This window comes from Chaetura pelagica, unplaced genomic scaffold (assembly GCF_000747805.2).
Source record: "Chaetura pelagica isolate M959 unplaced genomic scaffold, ChaPel_1.0 scaffold84, whole genome shotgun sequence".
Classification (NCBI taxonomy): Eukaryota; Metazoa; Chordata; class Aves; order Apodiformes; family Apodidae; genus Chaetura; species Chaetura pelagica.
The window spans coordinates 1,502,541-1,513,260 of NW_009953224.1; the positions used below are offsets into that span (position 1 = coordinate 1,502,541).

General features: G+C 36.2%; 1 protein-coding gene across 1 annotated transcript in view; it reads left to right on the plus strand.

Moving 5' to 3' along the window:
* CCNH (cyclin H) overlaps positions 1–10,720 on the plus strand; it is a 163,281-nt gene that overhangs the window by 47,932 nt on the left and 104,629 nt on the right. The window lies entirely within an intron of this gene.

A 10,720-nucleotide genomic window follows, 5' to 3' on the forward strand; every position in this document is an offset into this window, starting at 1 on the left:
AGGGAAAGATTTTGGCAGCTATGTAATACCTACAACATTTCCATCTCCACAGGTGTCCACTGTGGGGTATGTGCAAGTTATGCTCATCTGTCTTCATTCCTATTGTTTAATGTATTTTCTTCACCCAGAAATTATTTTGTAAATATGAGGCTGTAGTATGTTTTTGCTAGAAATTACTGCAGCACTTTTGGATTCTGACCATGTTTGGTATATTGCAAGGGTAGTTTTTCTTTCTGATTATTCTTCATCCTCTCCCTCCATTTATTAAATATGGCTCAAAATTAAGAAAGAGAAAACAAACCATAGATGACAGATATTAGCTGTGCAACTTAACACACTGTTGGAAGATTTTCTGCAAACAGAAGAAATGAGAGATTGAACAGATGGAACCTCACTAAAAAAGACAAGAAAAATAAAACAAATTTTCTAAACTAAGAATGTGGAATTGCTCCATTTACATTTGATTTAAACCAATTCCTTGTTCACAGTTCATTCACAGTAAAAGTTTCTCCAAGCTTTCTTATCCCACTTTGAGTACACAGTGATACAGCTTTGCATTACTTCTGCAAATCCAGTATGTCAGTATGTTTCAACACATTTTAAAAAGGAACTTGCTATTCAAGTTATCCTTAAATGTGGTTGCATTATAAAAGCTGATATTTAGCAGTCTTCCCACGATCCTCATCCTTTTGTTAGGACCCAGATTAGTCTCCTGCATCCTCGGGGTGTGCACTGAAGTCACTTAGGACAACATGCAAAGACAGAAATTCTCCCCAGTCACTGGGTTCTACCCTAACAATAACAAATTGTGGCATCTTACAGCTGTTCCCATTTTCCTTCTATTTCTCTCTTTTCTTTCCATCGTGTATTACATATGCAAGCAGATAAACTGCACATTACATGGTTTTCATTATTCATTTATATTTTCTTTTTTATTATGAAGTGTAACCTCAGACAATATGAACTGTCTCATCAAGGATTTGTAAATATCAGCCTGGCTAGGAAGGGAGATTTTCTGTAAGAAGTCAGAAAGGGTCCTGTATGAAATTACACTAATGAATTAGCACATTGAGATAATTGTTTGCAAGAGCAATGCATTGCTGTGGTGAAGCTGTCACCAGCTGGAGCCCTTTTTAGCACTTGTTCTGGGAAAATTACAAAGACAGATTGGCAGGAGGAGTACAAAAGGATAGCTGTGGAAGAAAATAAATGGACAGAAGAAAGAAAACCCCACACTAATTAGCTGAGAAATTAAGTACCCTTACAGCAACTTTTCACACCCCCAGAGAAATAAGGAGTTGAATTTAGGAAGGAAAAAAATATATTAAATAAAAGAAAAAAAAAAGAAAAAAAGGCAGATCAGCTGATGATCTGTAAATGTCATGAAGGCTCTGCTGTATTTTTAAGTAGCTGAATTCAGTTAATACACATTTTTGTGACATACTCCACATTTGCCCCAAAATCAGGGGCAGGTAAGGCCTGAGGTTTGCACGGAATTGAGTGCTTTATCTCCCACAGTTATTTAAGTAACATGTGTGTTAGTAGCCAATGTATATAGAAAAATTTAACAGACAGAGCAACTATCTTGACTAACAGCCATGCTGTAATACTGCCTTGAAATATTTTATACCTCTTTCAAGGTATAAATTTTGGCTTCACACAGCTGAACTAATGCTACAGGCCTGTGGGAGGATTGGAGTCCTTAACTGCTATGGATTTCAAGAAGAATATAAGATGGCACCACCTAGAAAACCGTACACTACAAATCCAGTTCTTCATCAGTTTAGTGCAATTTCAAACCAAAACACACCCCACCCCTCCAAGGACTACCTATGTGTATACTCAGTGGTTGTCCTTGATGTGCCTTGGATTTGTTGTCTATATTTAATACATTAGATGTGTCTGACAGAGTGTCACACCTGTAATTGTAAAGGCTTTCAGCTAGAATTAATTAAAAAACTATTTCTTGGCTAATTTTTCATGAGTTACTATCTTGACATCAGTGATATTTTGCTGTAATCTCTAGGTACAATGGTGATAGTGTAAGTGCGGAAACAGAGATGTAGATAATCCTGCATACAAGCAAGATAAACACACTTATGGGTAGTTCTTGGAAGAACTATCACATTCAGAGTGATTTGTTGGGTTTTTTTAAATTCTCTTGCATTCAAATACTCAGCCAGCAATAGCTTTATGGAATTTGTACAAAGCGAAGCTATTGTAACTTAATGATATTAAATGACTCCTCCCAAGATATCGAACAAGTCTACACTTTCCTTACATTATCATACATTAGTAACGATCCTAAATAATTATAATGTATGAAAATTGAGTTTCTTGACTGTAACAACTGTCTATTAAGTAAACCAGAGTAGCTGATAAATGCTCCACCACTACCCATGAAAAAGGGACCCTTAAGAAATTTAGAAGGGGAATAAAAAATAAGGAATGTGAAAAACATTAAAGCAATGATAGAGATGAAAATTGAACAGACACTTTTCAATGTGTGTTTATAGAATTGTAATCAACTTCACATCATTTCTTTAATAGATAAAATTTAACGTACAAATTCTGCTAATAGGGTGGTATAGTTCAGAATTTAAATGCAGGACTTGGAAATCAAAGCTATACTTCCCACTGCAACAAAATATGGGCTTTTTAGACTGCACTGATAGAAGTCTAAGCAGAAGAGTTCTTCTACCTGAAGACTTTAATATTCACTATATAGGTTTTATTCTTTGAATGCATCCAAGTTATAGTTGATGTTAACATTTCATACCTTTTACTTCCAGTTAACTTTAGCATTCAGATTTCTAGGGAACATTTAAGAAGTATGTCTTCTGAATCTGGATGTGATAAACTGAATTTTTTTGTACAAATTGAATTCCAGTGTGATGTGTAGGAATGCAGGCATTGGCAACACCATGTCCTGGAAAGGACTGTGGCTCCTGGAAAAAACATCTGTTGAACTTCACAATTGACCAAACTCTATGGAAGGGTGTGGAATGGATACACTATATTTGTTAGATTGAACACACAAGTTTATTTCAAAGAAAAACACCTTATGGTTCCTGGGATAGCAACTACCAGCATGTGCTGCATGGGTGTCTCCTCCGTGGAGGGGCTGGCATCCCAAACACTGATGGGAGGCTGACAGAGTGCTGGAGGTGTGTTTTAAGAAGGTTATAAGAGTTGTTATCCCTGAAATGTGGAAAGGGGAAGGAAAATGAAGGAGAGGAGGTCACCCACTGACATCAGCGTAGCCAACACCATGAGATCTTTTGTGCTCTCCAAGAACACATTACGAGACCCCTGCTCTGAATGACTCTCTGGAGTGATCTATTTTCCTTTGTGGAGCATGTAAAGAGCTTAAAAAACCTGAACCCATAAAAGTACATGGTGAGAATTCTAAAATTCATTCCTTCTTGATAACCTCTGATGAAAACTGTTCAATTAAACTTTGATGAGTAACAATACTTATGTATTTGTGCAGGTCTCTATGCATGTCCTTCTTAGCTGTACTTAAAAATGGGAATGATGATATTAAGCACTTCTTGCTAACTAGAAAATATGTAATAAAGTAGTGGAAGCCAGTTTTAAAAGTGTATGTGATTTCTAAGAAGGACATTAAAATAACTTAATGAGTACACTTAAGATCTATAATCATACTTCCTACTTTGGTAGTCTGCATTTTACAGTAACTTCAAATACTTATTTACACAAATTAAATACCAGAACTCATTAACTTTTTTTTCTCATTTCATGTTGGCTGAAACACCATCATGACCTAATGATAAATTCTGCTGTTAGATAAAAAAATATGTTATGGTAATGTAATAAGACATGACAGTTCATGGGTTTGCATAATCAGACAGCACTCCAGCCCACTCTGGCCCCACGTGAACTGAGAGCATTAAAACTCATCACACTGTTGATGTTTTCATTGTCTTCCTGCTACCTTAAATGTACTGCAAACCACTTAAAAATTAAGGTTAAAAAACCAACAAATTACTTAGCACTTGGAAAAATTTCAAGTGCAGCCTGTTCCTCAGAGCCAGGTTATTTTAAACTAATCGTTTTTGAAGGAGAATGTTTAAAAGCAAGACAAGAGGAAAAACAAGCAGATAAATAACTAAAATCACCTCCTATGCTAAAAATTATAGTAATTGCCAACAAACAGTAGAAGATAGATGGAAATAAAACAGTTTGATGAAGTTTACCATTGAGTGATTTTCAATCATATTCTTGTGTCTGCATATTGTTTTTTGAAACATATTTTGAAGAATTACTGCAGCTCTATACCTAGAGAGCAGAGAATATTAAACAAGAGAAATCCAGAAACATCTTGAACATTCAGATTTTAATTTCATAGATCTCTTTAAGGTAGACAGACTTTGCAAAGCAGCTGCTGATGGATGAATTACCAGATATCCTCACAACCAAAAGAGTGATTTTAGACTTTCTTCCTGGCAGCACAGATCTGCCCATTAATGCGTAATCATTAGTATAAAACTGGTGTGTAATATTTGAGCTTAAAAAGTCAAATAAAATTAAAACAAAATTAGCCATAGATTACAGCCAGTTAATTATTTATCCTGAGAACCATTTAAAGCTCTCTATCTAGCAAAGTGTATTTATAAAACCTGTTTGAGATAGTGCACTCTCAAGCTTAGCTGTAATTTTCACAATATGTCTTGAAACTCTCTGGTTTAAGTCCCATCTCTCTCTTATATAGAGATTTTACCACTATTGAAATAGCCATTAACAAATGTAGTAAAAAAAAAAAGCCCAGTCAAAACCTAAACAGCTGTAAAACTTGGCACTTGGTTTCAAGTTAAACAGCAATTAACTTTTGTAATTTTTAGACACAGAAATGTACTTTTAGCTTAATAGAGGATGATTGCAATAAGCGTTTATTAATGTTCTAGATTAATGCAAGTTGCATTGTGAAATCGTAGGAAAACCCTGATGGACTTGACATAGAGTAGGCAAACAAATGGAAAATGTTAAATAGCAGCACCGCAGCTATCAGAATAAGGATAGTGCACATCAATCAAAATTTAATATGAGAACAAACATTTCGGTATAATATAATAAATTAATTTCTTTATATCCTTTTCAAAAACAGGATTCCTCCATTATTCACTATTTTATCTTGTCCCCCCCATCCCCAGTTTTTTTTTTCAGATGATTTCACAGCTCTAATAAACTATATAACAAATTTTCAGCAATAAAACTTATTTTACTTCCTATATTCATAGTGTGAACACCTTATTTTTAATACTCTAATTTTATTTTACAGCTATCAAAACAATTTTCAGCTCTGAATGGTGGGTTCAGAAATTCTGTAACAATTTCAGCTACTCCAGAAGCATACATTTGGTTACCTTTAGAGGACTTTCATACAGAATAGTGCAACTACCACAAATAAAGCTTATTAATAATACACAGAAAACCTACATTTTTTTAATAGTGATGAATAATTGCATTACTGTTCAAATTGTTACAATCTGGATGATGATTTGGTTCTACCTAAACTCATTCAAAAGCAAAATTTTTACACAGTTTATTGAATTTAGAAATCACCTATTGTATATTTTTCATCAATGCCCTTTTTTTCTCAGAAGTTCTGCCCTTGACAAAAAACACCTGTAGACCCCTGGTAGGAAAAAAGAAAATCAAATCACAAGCAAAGTATTCTAAGCAAATAAACTCCTCTGAGGCTGGCCTAAGATTCTCTGTTAACAGAAGAAAGATGCCTGTAAGATTCAATGTGCGATTATTCCTGTTTCATCCTTCCCTAACATGGTCTGAAATGTGTCATGCTCTAAATATGAAGAAATCTCTGACAATTAACACAGTCCTATTAAAGATGTCTCCTCAAAAGCAGGCAGATTCAAGTTACACTGAGATTACTGCCACAAAAAGCATTTCTGTAGTGGGCTTCATAAATGGTCAATGTGACAAGCAAATAAAAAAAGTAACCTGAAATTAATTTATTTTTTTTTTCTCTATTAACTTCCAGAAACAGTCTTTGCTAAAAGGTTTCATTTGTTTCACTCACACAGTTTGTTTAAAACTACCCTTGCAATAAATAAGGACATCACAAAGTTAGTTGCAATAATTGCTCAGAAGAGTAAGAAAAAAACCAACCCAAAATTAAGAAATCCAAGATATTTAGTAGTGGGATTTATGGTGGCAGTCTGAAGGACGAACTTCTGGTGCTACAGGGACAGCTACTGGCTACCTGTGACTGACAAAGCTGGTATAATTGTATTACTTTCTTCTATAATGGTTTAAAAAGAAGTGAATAGTTTAAAAAACAAACAAACAAAAAACACACAGAAAAACCAAACAAAAAACTAAAACCACAAAAAAACCAAACCAAACAAAAAAATAACTGAAAATCCCCAAACAAACCCAAAACTCCAAAGCACACAGGAAAAGGACAGGAGAACTTAGCTGTGTTCAGTGCCCATGGATGAAAGCACTGTTCTCTGATCCATGCTGCTATTGTTGGTTCTAGTTTAGCTCCCTCTCAATCAATATCTAACGGGGCATGGTTTAATAAGGTTTTACAATCTCCAAAAATGGGGGGAGGGCAATAGTGGTATTGTCATTCATCAAAGGGGGCCTTTCAGGTTTCTTTGCTTTCACCTGCTGGGACCCATTTGGTCTCTTTCAAAGAGAATGCAATGACAAAATGAATGAGAAATGCTAGAATAAGAGTCCCTTATTCTACCCAATAGTATAATCAATGAGTACTTGTAATCTCTATTGTGCTTCACAGAGGTAGTTGTAAGACAATTAAATCTTGCTTCTCAGGCAAATGATTTTGGTAGTTAACCTGAAACAGCCAACATTATTGTAGAGAATGAATGCATCTGAAGCAGTGATGTAATGGGATCCTGCTTAGCTAGAGAAGCCTGGTGTGGTGGCTTGGGGTTTTTTGGTTTTGCTTTGTTTTGTTAGCCTGGGAGAACAGTACATTTGAGATGTAATTACAGAAAAATATGGAAAAGAGAAGAAAACATTTAAAATTTAATTCTCAAAGGTGTGAAAGGAGTGAATAAACCATATACACACTATTTTAAATGCACACTTTTTATCTTAAATGAACCGTAAGAGTCTAATGTCTTTATCACAGTCTAAATTCTAAAACGGTGGCTTAATAAGTAGCAAATATATACGTAGTTAACAGCAGCCTGATATGAAAAGCAATTTAGCTTTATTTTTATTCACATCAGCTAAATTCGATTGTAGCCTTTTTCCTCTTTACTGAGATGCTGTTGTCAAAAGAGAGCTTGTTCTGCTTTGAGGGGACGTATTCCTTCTGTACTTGGCATTATTTGCTCACCTTCTGCTACACGGACTTTATTGCCTAAAAAACACTTGCCTCCTGCATCATGTCAGTCCGTGTATTTTTCTCACAAAAATTGCTTTTTTTGTTATTAGACTCACTCCTGCATTATTTACAAATTTCAGCAGAATTGTGAACATTTTGTGCTATAATTAGACTATTACTCAAAACAGAAATAATCTAACAAGAGTTGTTATGGCAAAGACAGCACAGGCAGAAGATACCAGAGTCAGCAGATATCTTCACACCTCTGCTTTTATATATTATATAATAGACAAAGAGTAATAAATGTTAGTTGCCACATATATATGATGAAATATTTCTAATACTAATACTAATTTTTTATTTTTATGAGCAATTGCAGCAATAGCTGAGATTAGACTGCTAGTTTCCATTTCTTTACTTCACTTTTCAAACTGAAAAAGATAGAACTAAGCCATGACAGATTTTTCACTCTCCTGGTGGTAGATTGTTCCATACTGTCCATTTTTTTGGGTGTAAGAATGCCTCTTTGGCAAAAGGTTTATGACATAGCCACACAAGATGATGTTTTACATCAGATAAGGGATATTGCCCTTTCAGAAGGCAATCCACCTTTTGAAAATGGTCAGATTCAAAAGCATGTTAAAAATACTAACTTATTTGAAAGAACTTACAGAAATACAACAAGACTCACAAAGCCCCTGAACTCCTGTCCATTAATGCCAGTAGAAAGACTCTAATCCTTGCCAGCTTTCCATGTTCCACATGACCACTTTGTAACAAATCCCATGGATGTTGTTTTGTGCTTTGAATCATAAATACTTCCAATCTTGTCTAAAAAGTAAAGGTCTGTTGTCAGGGGAAGGTAGCATAATGCATTTTAAAAATGTCATGTGAAGTAACTATTTTTGTAAATACTGCCTTGTAAAGCAGAGCTGGGACAAGAGAGAACAAAAATATATTCAGCTGTGCCTCAACTGAAAGGAGTGAGGCTAAATTTGGGCAGAAAACATCAAACTTTCTGACTGGTTTAGACTAGATATTATGCTAAGATTATTCAGTGTTGAGTAGGAGAAAGGGTTGTATGTGGAATACATTGGAAAAGGGAATAAAGGAAGAGGGATGCTCTTTCGTACTGGTTTGGAAAAGAAGGCAGAGGGAAACTACAGTGGAGTCTCCCCATGACAAAGATCCCCACCCGTATGCACGTGGGTGTTACAAACCAAACTGCTCAGCTGAAATACAAGCCACACTGTTTTCCCTCACCACACAATAAGTTGGCACCAACGTGGTGGTCTGATTGGCTTGTCAATATCTTCCCCCTCTCTCTTTCCTAAGTGTCCTGAGTGAAATCCCATCCTTTTATCTGATTTGCCACCGGTGCTGGCAGAAGTATAATTTGGTCTCCTGAACCAGCCAGCCAGCCAACCAACCACTCACTGGCTCAGCATGCCAGGGGACAACCAGCAGTAACAGCACCAGGACCCGAGGTTTAACATAGCAGCAGAGTGTCTTGCTGGCAGTCACGGATTTCTGTATAGGAAAAGCTCCTTCTACCTTTTTAAACAATGGATCACTATGTTGTTAATGTTTCCTGTCTATGGTAGCTGCATTTATTACTGTATTGATGTGTTTTCCATTCTAATACAGTGAGTATGAGGGATACCACACAGAAGTCAAATGCCATGATTTGTCTTTATACTGGTACTGAACCTCTGAGCTTCAGGAGTGTGCTGGATGGGGACAGCAACCAGTCCTGCTCTCCATGGCTTTCACCAGCAGTAATAGAAGAAATAATTTCTCCCATCTGCTCCATTTTTGTGCTTGTTGGATGTTTACTTTGTGTTTTAGAGAGGTGATGCTTTCCTTCTCAAGTTCCTCAGGCCTGGATTAAGTGATGCAGTGAAGGAAGGGTTCTACCCCTACAGTTCCACCTTATAGATGAATACTACATTGCTTTGCTACAGTAATGATAGGAATTTTGTATCTTTATGGTGCTGCTGAACTCAGCTGTCTAGCCAACAGTGACAATAGCGTCCCTCACCCTGGTTCCCTGACATAAGAAATCCATCACAGGAAGAGCAACAAGAGATGTCCCTCTCTTGTTTCTTAAAAAAAAAAAAAAAAAGAAAACAACTTAGGAAAACCACTTAGTGGTAGGTAACTGTGTTCTCTTATTTTTCCACCCGATGGCCAGCCTGAGCTTTGCTGGAGACTGATTGGCAGCTTGGGCAGCTTTCAAGGTGGATGGGACTTTATGTGAAAAGCTGCTAGGAGAAGGCTCTTCAGGTAGCTGTGTGTTGTTTCACAGCTGTGTTTCACAGCTACTGTAAAATCAGTTTTTTCTTTAGCAGGACATGTTAATCTCTATTTGGAACCCAAGTTGGAACTTGAGTTCCAACACAGCTGCCTTTGGCTGTTTTCGACCCATGGTGGTTGCTGGATGAATACTCTTTCTTTACTGGAGATTTATGTTGTTTTTCTTTTAATGGGTTTGGAGATGTTTTAAAGACAATGAAACAGAGTCTATAATACTGTTTCTAAATTTCAAAATCATTAAAAAAGGAAGGACTTTTTTCTTTACCTTTTTCCTAATAAAAAAAGCAGCATTTTGTTCTGGATTTGTATAACTTTTTTTCTTGAGGAGAGGCAGAAGGAAGTACTGACTTTTCTGTGGAGCTGCATTGTCAAGAAGAGAAATTTGGAGATTAACACAATTGTTTTCATTGACACACATCACAGTAACATTTGATATATACTTTTGATAGCTGATTTTCAGCAGTAATTCACCAAGGTAGGCTAGCCAAAGAACAAATCACAAGGTCACACAACAAACTCAGAGAAGAAAACTACCAATCCTTACTCATGCCAGTGTGTCTGCTGTGCAAATGTAGGAAAGTTTGTAGCCTAAGGAGAGCTGTTTTGAATAAAGAAGTCAATTTCTGAAAATTTGTATAATGTAAAGCAAAACTTCAGCAAACACAATTAAAAGCCATTGCAGACCTTGTGCTACCTGTGCACAGGTACAGCAGGATCCCTTTATTTCCTTTCCATAGCCCTGTCTTTAATCTTCAGCTTAACTAGAGAGAGCCTCTGCTCTTTGTGCTTTTCCCCGGCTATTCCCACAGTGGTGGGGTGAAAGGAGAGGGACCAACACAACTGCTTTGTAGCCCTGCTAGGGAGCAAGAAAATCTATTATATCTGTATAAACGTCACTGTATCAACAGTGTATGGAATAAACAACGTTGCTCAGTTTCCTAGTTTGTAATATCTTTTCTTGGAATATGCAGTTTTTCTACAGGAATTTTAAAAAAACAGGTTTTTAAAATGTTCTCCAAACAACAGCAGAATTGCTGAGCACACCCACTTAACCCCCCC